The 18,498-nt window shown below is 40.3% G+C and overlaps 1 long non-coding RNA gene across 1 annotated transcript in view; it reads left to right on the forward strand.

Annotated features, from left to right (window-relative positions):
* The first annotated feature begins 5,389 nt into the window (after nucleotides 1-5,389).
* Nucleotides 5,390-18,498, forward strand: part of LOC142829182 (uncharacterized) — a 37,521-nt gene continuing 24,412 nt past the window's right edge. Inside the window, exons 1-2 of the long non-coding RNA XR_012903577.2 lie at nucleotides 5,390-5,535; nucleotides 10,560-10,641. This is a non-coding gene — a long non-coding RNA (uncharacterized LOC142829182). The remainder of the gene's footprint in view (nucleotides 5,536-10,559; nucleotides 10,642-18,498) is intronic.

Genomic DNA, 18,498 nt, shown 5'->3' on the forward strand with positions numbered 1-18,498 from the left:
GCAGATATTTTTAAGTGAATAAAGCTGCAGCCTAATTACATCACATGCAGTGCCTCTTATTTCTCCCCGCCCCCATCTCCAGGTGGATGCACAGTGCATAGTTTTTAAGAGTCAAGTGCCAGCAGAAACCAGATATACAAATTGTAAATGAGAGAATAATGACAACTCAGTTGCTGGAGATGAGGCCTGGGGGAACTGTCTCTTGTTTTGAAGCTTGTATTTTACAAAAAGAAAGTGGATGGACTGAGCCTATCTTAGGGCCTCATCTCTGAGGCACCTACAACTTCCATTATAGTCAATGGTGCTCAGCATTGCTCATAATCAAGTCATTCCAGGGTGGAGTGTTCTATTATTCATTCATCTGTAGTGTTATGGCATGCACGCTGGCATGTAGAATGCATTATTACAGTGTTATTTGATGTACTGTATTATGCAGCATATCACTTTTGAAATGGAGTTTAGTCTAGCCGCACAATCCTTCCCAATGAACTCAAAGAAAACTTTACCAACTTTGGATAAAGATGGCTTAGGGAACATATGTGGTTTTAATGCCTTTGTCGTGTTCTGTTTGTATTTATAGAGCCTTTCACACTTGGATTCTATGGGATCTATTCTTCATACATGTGTATAATCCTCTTTTGTATCAACAGGAAGAAAGTATGCATACTCTGTGCCATCACATGCCTTAGTCTCCCTTCACATTTCTTATTGCCCTTACATGTTTTATGAGTTACTAGAAGATCTACCTGGAGTTGCTCAGGCCCTTAACTCAGTTTTTGGTTTTTGGAAAATAATATGAAAATCACTGCTGTGGGGTGGGGTTGGGATGAAGAGTTCAGTGTGCAGGCTGCCCCAGGGAGGGAGGACTATCTTAGCCCTCTGTCACCACAGCAGCTTGGGGCCAGGTGAGAACGGCCTGTCCATGGCCACTGCAGCACAAGTGGACACAGCCAGAGGACGGGTGCATGTCCCCTGCTGGGGCAGGTCCAGGTTCGTCTGCATCCTGAGTGAGGAATGAAACAAACTGTGTTTAGCCTTCATCTGGGAATGAGGGGAAACAGCCACCAATGTCCCCTTATGAATCAGGTGTGTGGGAGAGGGAGCTTTGCCCCCCCAAGATGCCCTCCCCAAAGGGCATCTGGGGGATGGGAGGCCAGCCCCTTTCACCTGCCTAGTGATTGTCTCTTTTCTGCATGGTTTTCTGAGAAGCAATTCCATTCCAGGCTCATCTCATTTTCCTGGCACAAACAAACCCTTGCCTTGCTCTAAGTTATGAAAAGAGGAAGCTGTATTCCAAATCTGGTGATCTTATCTCTTACTGCTTAGGAGTTCTTGAACATACAAATGGACAGACAGACAAGCTCTCTCAAATGTATAGTACATTTGTAGTATCTTGCCTCCAAAAGGTGTTGTCACAATTTCCACTTATTATCACTTATTTTTAGTTGTATAGATTCCCTCAGAAAATTTTAGCTTCATACCATGAAGAAGGCATTAAATGATGAGGTTTGCCTGCCTGTTTTTTCCCTGGATATTTTCTGTGTACTCCTTGAGTTGCTTAGGCTTATTGTACTTGGCAACTTCAATTTAGGCTACCATGGTTCTAGCTCACTGTGCCAACATGGCCCTATGTGACCTATGACGAGACATCTCAAATTATTTCAGGATCTACGTATTTATGTCTTGAGTAAGATTACTCATTTTTCACTGTCGAAACATCTATTGTGGGAGGTCAGAGCTCTGCTTTGCTCCTGTCGGGATAAAGAACCTATTCAATGGTACATAATGTAATTCTTTTGCTCTGTCCTTGAGCTCATCCTTCTGCCTTCTTCAACTGGCTCTTCAGACCTTGGGGAACCTAGCCTACTTTCATTTTATGGGGAGTTTTTCTTAACTGGAGTTGGATAATCAAGATAAGATACTATGTATGTTTGTATTAATAAAAACGCTTAAAGCAATCTTTCCTCAATTTCTGCTGTATCTTTTCCCATTACTTTAGAGGCATATACCACCGGGCTTTCACCTTGCAAAATGACAGCTTCAAATCCTTCTGCAGTTGCATTGACTGAAAGCTTGTTATTCTTGCTAGCCTGTGGGGGGTTTCCATTCTTCCTGCAAAAAAGTGCAAGTAGCATTTGCCACTGTCAGATTTCCTATCACTGCAATAAGTTTTCATTTTCTCCGAGTCTAAGGGATCATTTTTACTGATGGAACAAAGGCCATGTGCTACATGAGGCTTCTTGATTGGAGATTACAGATTGTTACAACCCATTCCCCTGTTTCTCCTCTGAAGTGACTTTTCTAGCCATAGAATCCTTACCTTTTAGTGGCATCTTGTCAGCCAGATACTTTTTTCATACTTATAGTCAGATAGAATCAATACCATATCTTTGGGAAACAATCCTCTCATCTTTAGAGACTGTTTAATTGATAGTTAGTAACTTTAATCGTGGTGTTTTCTAATAAGCCATGCTTTTTGCTAGCTGGCACATTTACCATCCGGGACAACTGCAATATCCAGAATCCTGTAATATGCAAAATGCATGTCTTTAAAGTACTCTGAAATCTAGCAGATCTCTCTCTCTATGCAGGCTGTCAGATACGTGTGCTTTTGCCCTACTTTCCTGCAAAACAACTCGGAGCCGCTTTTTTGATACAGATCTCTTAAAGATCTGACTAGTTATTTAGAGAACTGAAAAAGTAAAAAAGACCTTTCATAAAGGCCCTGAATTGCTCTTGAATCACATATAAGCAGATGAAGATACATATATTTGTAGTAATCCTTCAAGAAATGGACAGCACTTACTTCTTTTAGCAGCAACAGCTTTTGTAAGACACTGTTCTATATATAGGTGCTTTTGAAAATTAAGAGGAGGATTCACTCTCCAGGGTGAAATTCACTCTCTTAAGATCGTTGTTATGCGGCCCAGTCTGAGTTTCTTTGGCTTGGGCCATAGCCTTGCATGCCCAATTAATAGGATACACTATTTCATATAGTAGTTAAATGGAGGGTGAGGAACCTTTAAGACCTGTGGTACCTCACAAACTAAGAAGAGAAGGGTAAGGGAGGAGTTGGCCCCAACCTTTTATATCTGTTGTCACAAATTTCTCCGCTTAACTGTGAGGAACATAATGAACCTCTCATGTAAGTTATTGGTCTGAGGATGGGAAACTGACATAGGAAACAATCTAATCTTCACTAGTCTTAAACCAACCAAGCGAGATGAGACATGAAATTTGCCTGTTATTCTGTGATCACCTTGACAGAGAGCTTGACTCATCTGAACAGTTGAAATAACTCTGGTCACAGGCTGAACAGTTCCTAGCCTCGGAGAAATGACCTCAAAATAATAAGCCCCGTAACATGATATAACTCAAATATACTGGTGTCTTCTCATATTTTTTCAAAATTCTTTTCTGTGTGCATAGCTCACTTTGCACACATCAGGTAAAGGTAAAGGCCATGGGAGTTAAGGGAGATTTGAAGTTTAATTTTAGAGACACTTGTTGGCACTCAGGACAGGAGACCAAGAAAATTGGCTGTCTCCTTGTACATCCCTTATCAAGGACTCATATCCACTTATTTCAGTGAGAGCGATTGGCCTACCAGGGTGCCACTTTCTGTTCTCATTTTCTGATGCCATCTGATTCACAAGGCAGAACTTACTCCTTAGGCTCTGCATGTAGAATGGTGATAGAAATGTAGCCGTGTTAGTCTGGTGTAGCTGAAACAAAATACAGGACTATGTAGCACTTTAAAGACTAACAAGATGGTTTATTAGATGATGAGCTTTCGTGGGCCAGACCCACTTCCTCAGATCAAGTAGTGGAAGAAAATAGTCACACTACTTGATCTGAGGAAGTGGGTCTGGCCCACAAAAGCTCATCATCTAATAAACCATCTTGTTAGTCTTTAAAGTGCTACATAGTCCTGTATTTTGTTCTTTAGGCTCTGTCTGCCAAACATGTTCCTAGTCTGTAAGACCCAAACAATATTTGTTTTCACTCCCAATGACTTGCATATCCTTCCAATTTTCCTGCCATTCTCCCTTCCCCCCCAAAATTGAGATATGTCAGGCTAGCATCCTACCATTGCTTCTCATATGGATACCAACTATTCTACTTTCTAGAGTTGTGGTACGAGATGCATATCTGATGCAAGAACATGAAATGACTTATTCAGCTGATAGCACAGGGGATAGCTGCCTAAGGGATAGCTGTGCTGGATGGAGAAATAATTTAAGAAATAAATTGCTTCAGCTCATATATTTTTACGAATCTCAGACTTTGTAGGGATTATGCACATACTGTAAACTCACTCGTTTTGTGTGGACTTTATTCCATCACATGTAAATGTAATAAAGTTCTAAATTCAACTTTTACTTTACATCCAAATGTTACTGCATTTTGTATGGTTAAGGGATCAGAGAGGTTACACTAAGATTCATCTCATTACAAAGGGGGGAATCTTGAAATAACTCCGTTCCTTATAATGCTTCAGGATTTTTTTTTGTACCAGTTTTGCTCCATTTCCTGCATTTAGGCTGAGCAAGCATTGAATTATCAGCACTTTTAAACAGCTTTGTAATGTAGGTACAAAGATCACCCCCTGACCTGCTCATTCAAAATTCCAGTGCTTAATACATTCGTTATGTGATTAGAGCTTTGTCATGCGAGCTTGTTTTGTGTCCAATTTTTAGACCTTTAATTTTTTGCTTGGAACGAGCATTTATCATGACCTTGAAAAGGCAACATCAGTTTTAAAACAAGGATGAAAATAATATTTCTAAAAAGTGTAAGACTAGAATAGTGTAAGAATTGTGAAAGGTTCACACTTATGCCCTGGAGACTCAGCTCTCACTCAGAAGAAAAGTGTGGGAGTCTGACAATTATTACTAAGGCAACCTCCAGGACAAAGCCATATATAGCCTTCTAAAAGTTTTCAGGTACTAGATACGCACAGATATGAATAGTAAATACTAGTTAGTCTGATTTTTCATATTTTGGAGTTGAGTTGATGCAGTGCCAGAATGTTCAGACAGAATGAAGAGTACATAGATTTCCTGAAGCTGGGTAAGCATTCCTGATCTCCTGTAGGGGTCAATTGCAGAAGAACTCTGTATGTGTGAAGTATAGGGCTGTAAGGCCTGCATTCTTTCCCCTTTCCCATTTACTCCTTCCCCCCCCCCCCCCCATTCCCTACTGATAAGCCAGAAGCAAGCCTCTAGGAACATATGCCATTGTAGCAAGGATGAATTGTAGATAAGGGAGGGAACATAACAATCTTGTTTACCTAAATGTCAAACAAAGTCAAAGGACAAGCAGTACAGCTGAGCCATACTATAACAAGCAATGAGTAACCCCTGGAAATTTCCAAACTGCCACAAACAAGGTAGAGACACAGTATTTAAAGCTGTACCAGAGCACAGCAATTTGGTTCTCACAGATGGGCTTTGGGTACAGGCGCCTTGGAAGCTGAGACAGTCTCCCACTTCATCCGCGGCTGAAATGGGTTCCCCGGCTATCAGAAGGGATGTAAGAAATGCCGCTTTTCCTATCATGTTGTTCTTTTAGTTAAGGGGCACAGCTGATAGCTGTCAGGAAATAAACTGCTTGTGTTTGACAGACACCTGTGTAGCATGTCTTTGTACTTTGAGAACCCAGTGCCGGACCTCAGACTTACTCTTGCCAGCAACACCTACTGCTGATTCTCCCAGGATCTATGGGGTTTGGAAGGAGAACAGCTATCTAAATGGTCTTGTGGAGGGGGACTAATATCCATGTGTAGACCAATCCATGGAAAACTCAGAAAAGGGGGAATATTGTGTTCCATCCATCCCCTATACTGTCTACCATGGTTATGGCTGCAAAATGGAGTGATCTGGGTCATAGACTAGTGCAGAGGGCTGAAAAAGTATAACCATGAACAAGAAGTAAAGTTGATGAGAGGCCAAGGCATAACATGTCAAATGGAGGAAGGATACACAGAGGCTGAAATTAGTGCTAGCTGTCAACTTCACTCTGGTAGGATGTATGTGGAAAAAAAAAGTAGGAGGTACTTCAGAGCATTGGAGGGCTCCAGAAGCAAAATACATTATGGAAAAAAATATTTAAGGTTTGATATTTGCAGACTGAGATATGTAATGCCCTGTGGCCAAGGTGGATGTGAGGTAAGTCAGTAGTCAAGTTTGTGTAGTATTCAAGTTTGTGGGGGGCAGTTTGGCTGCCAGCATGTCAATCCCTATCGAACACTGTCCAGGGCAATTCAGGAAGCTCCAATACAAGGTGCTGAGTCAGTAGATTGGGGAGATGAGGTCAGATAGAGTGACAAGTTGGGGTTAGGGAGGTAAAAAAGGTAGAGTCAGTCAAGATGGTCTGGGGAATACTGCAGACAGCTCTTTCTGTTGGGGGCTTTTGTATACTCAGGTACACAGTGAGAGTGCTGTCTATGTATCCAAGCAGGATTCTGGGGTGTAGCTGCTGTGGTCTCTGTCATTAAGGCTATCAGTCAAGGATGCCAGTTAAATGTATTGCTGTGGCTCATCAGCTAAAGCTACTGGTTGTGGGCCTGAGTTCAATACTGGAGTCCTGACATAGTGTCTGAAGATCATTGACTCTCTTAAGAGATTTTTTTCTTTAATGTCTGGAAAAAGGAATAAGAGCAGTATCTCCATTTTTATGTGGCTCATACCGTCTTAAATCTTTGTGTACTGCATGTGCTATCTAAAAATACAGAGAATAAGTATAGCTCAACTAAAAAATAATGAAGGGAACAGGAACATAATTATCAAGTATATATTTGTGGATCTACATACCAATGAAGGAGAGGACTAATTCCATCAAATATTCCATGCTGATCTCAGCAGTTGCTCATTTCCTCAAGTGCAATTTTACACTTGTATCATACTTTCCTGTATCACTTCCTGCTTTGTATCAGTCTTCATAAGATCACCAAAAAGTGAAAATAGATGGCACATCCTAATAGGATTTCTTCATCTCCTTGTCCATGCAGGCTTGTTCTATATAATATATCTTCGAGTTACTTAGTCTTGTTTCAAGTGAATGAAGAGAACAGGCTTCATCTACTTCCTCAGGGATACCAGATAATGTGGGAGATATCTCATCTCTATGTTATGAAGGAATAAATAGATGAAATTTGTTCTATCCTGCCATGAAGAAATTACCCATACTCTATAAAATTTACTCCCTACTTGGGGCTTTATTGATAACTTAAATAACAATAATAGAATATAAACCAAACTCATGTATTACTTGAGATTACAAGGATTATGAAAAAAGTTAACTGATGTTGCAATGATCTTGCATTTTCATATTGGAAGTATGATAATTGTACAAGAGTAGACACTGGCCTTGCATCATCCCTGATATACAGGATAACAGGTTTTCCCAATTGTTGCATTTTTTCACCATGCATACAATATTTCTATTTAATGTTTAAATGATCCTTGCACTGAATTCTAGGCTTAAACCCTTGCAGAGATAGGAACTCCATCCCACTATTAGACATAATGGTTGAGAAACAGTTTTTTGAGTCACTTTTATCTTCCCTTATGTTTTTCATTAAGTCCTGTTATTCTGTACACCATATGCTCAAAAAAATAGAGCCAAGCGTCTGTGCAGAATAAAACTCACCTTCAATGCAAATTAAAAATGTGACATCAAAGTTCAGCTCTGAAAGATTCATAAATGTAGAGGGAGTAGCAATTAACAATGTGACTGACATGGTTGGAATGCATCACTCACAAACAAATGGAAAATATGTTTTCCATAGTTTTGTACAATTGACTTCTTTTTATGGGTTTTCCCTCAAGGTGGTTCCTGTCTTCTTCAAACACTAAAGTTTAACTTCACAGAAAAAAAATATGTTTTGCTGTATTAGTGTTTTGTGTATTAGGATGTGTGTAGAAATGGTACATTAGCTCTAGGCCAGGGAGGTGGGGTAGGGGAGCAAGATAAGGCATGTGGTGGCCCATCTGGCCCACCAAGCCATTTGATCTGGCCTGTGGCCTGTCCTACTGCCCCCACACTCCTCAGGCCAGTCGAGACCAGGGGGTGGGGATAGCACGCAAAGTCTCCTCCCCTGCCAGGGTAGAGCGGCACCCGAGGGAACTGCCAGCTGTTCCAAACAGCTGGGGATTCCTGTGGTTGCTGTATGCGCCAAGCAGGGTGCAGCAGGGGTGAGAGATCTCACATGCTCCTCCCTGCCCCACGGAGGAGCACGCAACGTCTCCCCCCTCACAAGGGTCATGTGGTGCCTAGAAGGAACCACCCCTTCTGCTCAAGGCCCTGCCCCATACACATAAGACCCCACCCCTTCTGAGGCTGCTTTATGACCTCTATCAAAATTGGTGAAGTGGCCCCCCCTACAAAACTTATTACCCTCTACTACCCTAGGGCAAATATGTGAAAATGTCATCCTGAGCCAAACTAAAAAAATTCCGTTAAAATCAGAACAAAATCTCAGTTGTTGCATGTGAATATGCTGAAGGCCACAAATAATAGCATCATGCAGTTCCAGTGAAGGATTTCTCAAAAAGCAATTACTTACAATAAAAAATAGAAACAAAAGCACAATAAACTAGTACTTGCAATTGAAGATAGTTTGAACAGCTTCTCACTTATTCTAATCATTTTCAAATAACTATATGGAATAGTAAAAAAATGTTTTTAGAAAGATTTACCCTAAGCAGGAAAAACTTGCTGTTTATACATCTCCACTTCAGACCTGGCTAGTTTAATGTATCAAAAAATTCAAAGAAGAGCTCTGTGGTCAGCAGCTCTAAAATGTATGGGTGTATTCTTTTTGCCATTTTTTTCTGGGAGTGAAAGGAGGGGCCTGATGCTGACCTTGAACCAAGGATGAAGTTACTTCAAGTGTGAGATGAGAATCAGGGCCAGTGTCTTTTATTCCTCGATTGGCACAGGTTTTTTTTTTACTGCTAAAACATTCAGGTGTGTTTTTTGTTTGTTTGTTTTTTACTGTGGAATATGTTACAATCTGTTTAAATTTATTGTTAATACTGATACTGGCTTTTTTACTTGTGTGCACTTCAGAAATTTCAGATTATATGAACATGTGAAGATCTAACTTCATTTGCCAGGCTGTACAAAGTCAAATCCATGTGCTGTCTCTAGCTAAGCTAACAATAATAAGACATGTAATATAGTTTCTATAAAGGATCTCCATAGAGTTCCACATTCATAAGACTTTATGGTATAAATCTGCAAAATAATGGTCAAGTTGCTGGTTTCTTTTTATTGCAAACCTGCCTTTCTTATGTGGTGATTTGATATGGACTGCATTAGTTTTGACATTTTTACAAGATTTATGTCAATTGTCCCCTCTCTATTCTCTGTTTAGAGCACACATCTGGAGTATTGCAGAAGTTGGTACATGGAGCTGTGTCATAGCGCTTTCCCTCAGTAAATGTTCACTTGTGAACATTTGGAATCTCCTAGTATTTGAAAGAAAACAGTAGTTACCATTGAAAAGCATTGCCCATAGCTGCTGTGCCTTAGGGTACGTGTACATTGCAACACTATTTCGAAATAACTCATGCTATTCCAAAATAACTCCACATCTGTACAGCAGGCAGTTATTTTGAAATAGTGTCAAGATACTGTCAAGCTGGAAGACTTCTTATTCCAACTCCTGTAACCCACATTGTATGAAGAGTAAGGGAAGTCAGAGGAAGAGTGCTCTATTTCAAAATAAGTGCTTTGTAGACGCTCCCTATTTCAAAATAAGCTATTTTGAAATAAGATACGTAATTGATGTAGCTCAATTTGCGTAGCTTATTTTGAGTTAAGCCCTGCAGTGTAGTTGCACCCTAAAATACCACAATCTCTATGGGCTTAGAAAAGGACATGTATCTCATATTCCACTGCTGGTTGATGTTTTGATTGAAAATATTTACATAAAACCATCATAGGATTGCTCACTTACTTTGGGTGAAGGTCAGACCAACACAAGGCCTTTGAACAGAGGGTTAGTTTCACCTGCTGAACAAAAAATCTGGAAAATATCAGGAGCTTCTGCAAATCTGAAATCCCCTTTTTACCTGTATAAACTTTTTGACTCTGGAGACAGTATTTAAGATGGCAATCCTCATGTGGTCCCCCTCTTGTCATCCATTTACAGACAAACAGAGGCTAGGGACACCATTCCTACCCATCCAAGCTAACTAGTGGATTTTAGCTACATTTATAATACAGGCATTCAGAAAATATTTATGGGCCAGATTGCGCCTGGCTTTTATGTTGATATACAGGGAGGAGAATAACCTGGTATTATCTTGGCATTTGCATGGCCTGTGGAAGAGACAGGCTGTCTTTGCACTCAGGGGAACACTGGACCTGCTGCTTCCTGTTGCCAGGAGGCCGTCATACAATGTTAAGAAGATGCCATTCTCAGTACATGACCACATTGTTGAACCTACCAATTTATGAACAATGCTGCAAATTCTTGTGTTTCAGTAGATGGAGCTATTCATATTGACAGTCTCTATATATGGCTCTCTCTCTTTCTTTTTATATAGCACTGCTGCAACACCGAAGATTGGGAGAGGTCGGAGTGGGAAGGAAGCAGGGCCACAGAGCAGACCCAACACTTCAGCTGTGGTAAGGAACAACCATGCGCTTCCCCTATGTGTGGGGAGATCAGGGAGGATTTCAGGTTTTCAAGAGTAAGATGTGTTAATGTTGCCAACTCTCCAGGGTGTGTCCTGGAGTCTCCAGGAATTAAACATTATCATGTGATGAAATCTCCAGGAATACATCCAGCCTAAACTGGCAGCCCTAGGATGTCTCCCAGTACTCCACTTGAGGCAGCGCAACTCCAACCCTGCTCTGTGCTCTGAGCTGTGCCTATATAGCACAACTGAGCTGGAAATTATTGAATCCTACTTTTGAATCCTGGACAGCCCAGCCACATTGAGTACACAGCAATGCAAACTTTAATGTGATACTTGCAGAATGCTTTCATTCTGAACAACTGCAAGATTCTGGCATGGTGTCTGTGTTCAGAATTTGACAAGGAAAGACACTTTTTCAGATATTGATTACAATAATTCACTGTTGAGAACCTGGTACTGATGAACATCAATTCTATTGAAAGGCCTAATCCTCCAGGCCTGAGTTATATGAGAATTTTTCAGAGCAAGGAACTAAAAAATGGGCTCTTAGATTGTCAACATTTCAGGGCAGGGACTTTCATCTTCTTTGTGCTTTTACAAGCATACATTCATCAGTGAATTCATGTAATTTCTATATATTTCATTCTGAACCTTTTTTCATTCCTACGATCAGCTGTTTATTCATTCCAGGATTGTAGATGGGTCACATCAGCTTCTTTTAAGAAGCTGAAGTGCATGCACTGATGTCTGAATTAGCTGTCAGATCTAGATAAGAAGGTAATCCAGAGGAACATGACAGCAATTGATTTTAGATGCCTCTTTTTAATATACTATCCATGATACCTTACATCTACAGGTTCTCATTTTAAACCTTGAAGTTTAATCTCAGAGAGAGCTTTATTTAAGGCTCATTTTTTAAACTGAACAAGGTACTCTATTTTCCCTGAAGTTTAATGTGATAGTTGCTTTTTCCCCATATATTCCTGCTTCTCCACTGCATTTCAATGCTATATGTTCAGAAGCTTAATCCACAATAGCTATCGGTGCTATTCTCCCTACCCCCATATAACCTGTAGTTGTAGGTTTTTTTTTAGTTTTCTCTAATATTTTATTCAGTGTTATTGTGGACAGAACTCACTGCTGAGCAATAGTGACAGTGCTGAGGTCTTAGTTTCTGTCTTGAACTACTGCCTATTCTCCAGTGCCTGATGTGCTCGTTCAGCTATGTCTGTCAATGATGTGAATGAGGTAAGTGATGCAAAGTGCACTAATACATAAAAGCTTTGATGCTCAGTGCTTTTCCAGCATCTCACACTGTAATCATGTTATTACTTGGAATTATATTTTAATAATTATATTTTCACATTGTCAAAATGTGAAATGTAACTTGAGGGGAAAGATGGGATTTAATTTTTCCTTGTTAGTTGCCTTCAATTACACTGTATTGAAGTGCTTCTATCAATATTTTGTAGGCTTTGCTCCAGGAGTACATTTAGAATATTCTTGTGAGCACAAATAAAAATGAGCAATGGTAATTAAAATCCTCTTCTGGCCATGACATCTTTTATATATTTTCTCCAAGTTGATGCTTTAAATTCCTGTTAAGTTAAGAATGATTCAAAAAAAGCCTGTTTTCAATATGCTTTCAATTTTCACCTGTAATTGAGTCATCAATATTAGCAACCAGCTACAAAACCAATTTGGCTTATTGGGTTACTCATCTTCGCTCCTTATTTAATTATTGATTAATACTGCCACTGACAGTAAAAGGTTCTCTTCAAAGTGCAATTACTAGCTTGTAGCCATGTGTTACAATTGTCTTCAACATCATCTAAACCACAAATGTCGCTTATAATTAAAATGATAGGTTTGAGTGGGAGACTGACTTTGCAGAGAAGTAGGTGAAGCCTAATACATTAATATGTACGTAAAGGATCATTTGTATTGCAGACATTGTGATATTCTTTATTACTCCTAAAATGAACTCACCAGTTAAACTAATTACTTTGTTGCTTTTGCCATCTTCTGACCCTTTTTCATCATCTTCTCCATCCCTTGGGAAATATTGTTTCCTTTTCTAGAGCCCAGTGTTGCTAGAGTTTTAAGATCCCAGAATGGCTGTTTGACTTTTTTTCTTTGCAGTTTCTGCTATCATATTATATAGTTGTTTACATAAAATGAAGAAATTATGCAGTTCAAGGGACAGGAACATCTTATAATCAGATATCTTGTAGAGTGCAGAACTTTGGAAAGATAGATACTGGCTTTCAGTCTGGATAGAGGTCACATTCTTATATATAAAGAGGTACCAGCCACAAGCCAAACACTGTGAGCTGATAATAGACTGGTGTACTCCATGGTTTACTATTGAGAAAGCTCTGTTGTTTCCTGGAAAACTATCCTTTTGAGGGTTGGAAATTACTGCTTCCCTCACAGAAGGAGGAAAGTACTATATTGTAGGGAATGGAGTGACAGTTCTTGTTCCTCTCCACTATTTACATGGTCCTTTGAAATATAAGATCTTTTGCATCACAACCTACTTGGTCTTGTCAGTGATGACACCCATTTTGCCCTCTATCTGGGTCTCCTCTGGTTGATTACAGTCTTCCATGCTGCTTTTCAAAACAGAACACCCCCTCAAGCTGATCTATCATGCCACTGTCTTTTTATTCATATCCCACCTCATGACCTGTGTCTCCTACAAGAAAATAATCAATGAAAAATCACTGATAAGTGAGCATTTGGAGATAATTTACTCATACAAACCCTTTCCCTTATCCCAAAGAAACATCCTATTATGCTTCGCTTGGTATGTTTTTTTTTTTCAAATTATGAATCTTCAGGGATTATCTTCCTTCCTTCTGTACAAGACTTAGCACATTGTGCATGCTACTGCAATAATAATAATACTGCTGTTCAATTAGTAAGCAGTAACACTCCTGTGTAGGTCTCTTCAGTTTAATAGGAATGTTTTACCATTAAGAGAGAACAGTGGCATTCAGCAGAGGAATTAATGGCTTCTGGTGACTTTACGGGGCCTTGGTGTGAACTTGTGGGACCTGGAGAAAGGTATTTAAATTAGGCACTTTTAACTTTTTGTATTACCTCTTTTTTTATACATTCCTTTTCCTTCATCCACACCCTTTTTGTTTCTCCTTTTATACAGTCCCTCTTTCTCTGTCATGTATGCACACACACATTCACTTTCTCTTTTTTTGGAATCTCTTTTTCTAGCTTAAGTTCAGGGGTATTCTACTGAGGTAGTTTTACCAGACCTGTTTTACAATCATCTGCAAGTTGCTTGGTTTAGTTAGGTTTCACTGGATACTGCAGACTTCTCATTGAGGTGGCTATGTCATTTCAGAATTTTCACTTTCCATTTTCCCATAGTGAAATCTAAACAGCTATCCAGATCATCCAGTTGTCATTCAATGTCTTTGGTTTTACATTCTGCTGAGGTTAATATATTCAGCACGATATCATTGCACCACCTGTGGAACTCCTTGCTAGAGGATGTTGTGAAGGACAGGACTTTAACAGGGTTCAAAAAGAACTGGATAAATTCATGGAGCTCAGTGGTTATTGGCTAGGATGGGCAGGAACGGCGTCCATAGCCTCTGTTTGTCAGAAGATAGGAATGCATGACAGGGGGTGGGTCACTTGATGATTACCTGTTCTGTTCATTCCCTCTGGGACACCTGGCATTGGCTATTGTTAGAAGACAGGGCTAGATGGACCTTTAGTTTGACCCAGTATGGCCATTTTTATCTTTACAAATAATTTCCAACATTACTTTCACTAAGTGGTGAGGACAAAAATATGAGATGCATTTAGACCCATAAAACTACCTGGGTATGTCTACACTACCCCGCTAGTTCGAACTAGCGGGGTAATGTATGCATACCGCACTTGCTAATGAAGCCCGGGATTTGAATTTCCCGGGCTTCATTAGCATAAGCGGGGAGCCGCCATTTTTAAATCCCCGCTGCTTCGAACCCCGTGTAGCGCGGCTACACGGGGCTCGAACTAGGTAGTTCGGACTAGGGTCCTATTCCGAACTACCGTTACTCCTCGTGAAATGAGGTGTACCGGTAGTTCGGAATAGGCACCCTAGTCCGAACTACCTAGTTCGAGCCCCGTGTAGCCGCGCTACACGGGGTTCGAAGCAGCGGGGATTTAAAAATGGCGGCTCCCCGCTTATGCTAATGAAGCCCGGGAAATTCAAATCCCGGGCTTCATTAGCAAGTGCGGTATGCATACATTACCCTCCTAGTTCGAACTAGGAGGGTAGTGTAGACATACCCCCAGAGCTCCAAAGTGGGAGTAATGTATTTTAAAACCTTTTCTCTCTATTTTGTGATTTAATTAGACATGCTTCCTCTGCATGTAGGAATTTTGCTATATCAAATCAAACCAGTTCTGTACCTACCAATGGCCAGTAGTAGAAGCTTCAGAGGAAAGTACAAATTGCCCAAGAGGAATGATCGTGGAATACCATATTTAAAGGGAAGTTTCTTCCTAACTTCTGTCAGGGAAAGATTTATTTCTCTCCTGAAACATGAAGGTTAAATATCACTTTCTAACAGTGGATAATATTTTTGTTCATAGACCAAATGTGTTTCTGAATCTCATTCAGTTCTTGGTTTCTAATGTCTTGTGGCAATGAATTCCAGAAGTTAATTAAACATTGCCTATTTTTTTTAAAGTTACTTTAAATTAATTGGTTGTACAAATATAAGCATTCAGCTTGTCTTCTCTCTTCCATTCAGAACATCAGATCACTCTTTCTATTCTTATTTGTCTTTTTACCAAATAAGATAGAGATAATCTTTCTAACCTCTTGTCATTCAGGCAATGTCTAAACTACCAGAAGATTGACACTACTGCGGTCGATCCTCCAGGGTTCGATTTAGCAGGTCTAGTGAAGACCCGCTAATTTGAACTGAGAAGGCTCCCCCATTGGCACCGATAGTCCTATTCCTCATGAAGAGTAAGGGAAGCCAACAGGAGCATTTGCTCCTGTATACTTCTTGCTGAAAATGCAATTTAAGATAAATTGACTCCAGATATGTAATAAACATAGCTGGAGTTGCAGATCATAGAACATTAGAACTGGAAGGGACCTTGACAGGTCATCAAATCCAGTACCCTGCCCTAACAACAGAATCAACCAATGTCTAGACCATCCCTGATAAATGTCTATCAAACCTGCTCTTAAATATCTCCAGGGATGGAGATTCCACACCCTCCCTAGGCAATTTATTCCAGTGTTTAACCACCCTGACAGTTAGGAAGTTTTTCCTAATGTCCAACCTAAACCTCCCTTGCTGCAGTTTAAGCCCATTGCTTCTTGTCCTATCCTCAGAGGCCAAGGAGAACAATTTTTCTCCCTTCTCCTTGTGATATCATTTCAGGTACTTGAAAACTGCTATCATGTCCCTCTCAGTCTTCTCCTTTCCAAACTAAACAAGCCCAATTCTTTCAGTCTTCCTTTACAAGTCAAACTTCCCCATTAATGTAGACATGCATCAATAAGAAAGCTGAACTTTTTTGTTGTGACTGATTCTACTAGACTGGGAGTTTTCTTATGGATTTAATGCTGAGACCAATATAAAGTATCAAAACTGTGGGGAGAAAATGAAGGTTGCCCATTGTTTTATTTTCCTACTTTCATAATTGCTGTTGACTTTCTTTGAACAATTTCCATTAGGAACCCACATGCAGTTTTGCAGACAGATAACTGGAGCTCATAAAGGGCATATCTACACTAGGGCTACGTCTACACTGGCCCCATAAAACAGAATAGTCATGCAAAGCAGGTAAGTCAGAATAGGGAAATCCGCGGGGGATTTAAATATCCCCCGCGGATTTAAATAAACATGTCCGCCGCTTTTTTTCCGGCTTGGGGAAAAGCCGGAAAAAAGCATCTAGACTGGCGCGATTCTCTGGAATAAAGCCCTTTTCCGGAGGATCTCTTATTCCGGAGGACCGCGCCAGTCTAGACGCCTTTTTCCGGCTTTTCCCCAAGCCGGAAAAAAAGCGGTGGACATGTTTATTTAAATCCGCGGGGGATATTTAAATCCCCCGCGGATTTCCCTATTCTGACTTACCTGCTTTGCATGACTATTCCATTTTATGGGGCCAGTGTAGACGTAGCCTAGGAGTTTATTTCAAAATAACAATATTGGAAATAATAACTCCCGAAATAACAAGATCAAAATAGCATGTCCCCACTACGGGGGAGCCTTGAAATAAGTCCAAGGCAGGCTCCATTAACATGGACATGCTACCTCGACTTAGCATACTGGAGAGTAGCTAGTTCAAATTACACTGAGGAGTAGTTTTTTCAAAATAGCAGCAGCTGAGTGTCCACACTAAGGCTGTTTCAAAATAACTATTTTGAAATAAGTGTTATTCCCCAAAGAAAGCAGGAGTACAGATTTCAAAATAACCAGCCCTTTACTTTGAAATAACAGGCTTGGTAGTGTGGACGCTACACTTATTATTTTGAAATAACTTGCTACTGTAGAGCAGGACAGGGGGAGCTGGTGGAAAAGGTAGCTAGATTGGATATTTATGAGGGTGACGCAGTAGGCTATGGGAAGAGTCTTATTTTATAGCAGCACTCACCCAATACACAAAGCATTGTGTAATTGAATTTCAGCTCAGTCAGAATTCCCAGCATGTATGCAGACCAAGAAGGGAACTGTTCAGTCTCTCAATCTCCTAAGAAGCACGTCCTTTTCTACTTACAATGTCTAAGGAATTAAGTGCATTTTAACAGCGTGACTTCATCTGTATAATGCACTGTTATGGTATGGTCTTTAGAACAAATGAGAAGATTCATCTTAGGCAATCTTCAGGGTTCTTTACTGGCACGTTCACTTTTTTTTGTTTTTCAAACTGGAAACTGCCTTTGATATGAATGGGTTTATTTTTTTCTCATGAAACATTGAACTACCCTGAGAGACCATGGAGATTACAGTGGGTGAGAAGTGGGATATGAGTCAACAGAGTAACCTTGTAGCCAAGAAGGCTAACAGCATATTGGGGTGCATTAGTCAGAGCATTGCCAGCAGGTCTATGGAAGTGATTATTTCCCCATATTCAGCACTGGTGAGGCCACATCTGGAGTATTGTGTCCAGTTCTGGGCCCCCTGTTACAGAAAGGATGTGGACACATTAGAAAGAGTGCAGCGGAGGGCAACAAAAATGATTAGGGACCTGGAGCACTTGACTTATGAGGAGAAGCTGAGGGTTTTAGGCATATTTAGTCTATAGAACAGAAGACTGAGGAGGGATTAGATAGCATTCTACAACTACCTGAAAGGGGGTTCCAAAGAGGATGGAGAGAGACTGTTCTCAGTGGTGACAGATGACAGAATGAGGAGCAATGGTTTCAAGTTGCAGTGGGGGAAGGCTAGTTTGGATATTAGGAAAAACTGTTTCAGTAGGAGGGTGGTAAAGCAGTGGAATGGGTTACCTAGGGAGGTAGTGGAATCTCTATTCCTAGAAGTTTTAAGTCCCGGCTTGACAAAGCCCTGACTGGGATGATTTAGTTGGGATTGGTCCTAGCAGGGGGCTGGACTCAATGACCTCCTGAGGTCTCTTTCAACCCTATGATTCTATGATGTTATGTCAAAAGTGTTAACCTTAACTATACTATTTAAAATATTATATATTTTTTTTAAATCCAGAGTCCACCAACATGTAAGTGATTTGACTGAAAATATACATTTACCATAAGCCATTATTTTAAAGACCTGTGTGTAAAGGTACTGCAGTACAGGCAGTCCCCGGGTTACGTACAAGATAGGGACTGTAGGTTTGTTCTTAAGTTGAA

This window comes from Pelodiscus sinensis, chromosome 1 (genome assembly GCF_052426305.1).
Source record: "Pelodiscus sinensis isolate ZL-2025 chromosome 1, ASM5242630v1, whole genome shotgun sequence".
Lineage (NCBI taxonomy): Eukaryota > Metazoa > Chordata > Testudines > Trionychidae > Pelodiscus > Pelodiscus sinensis.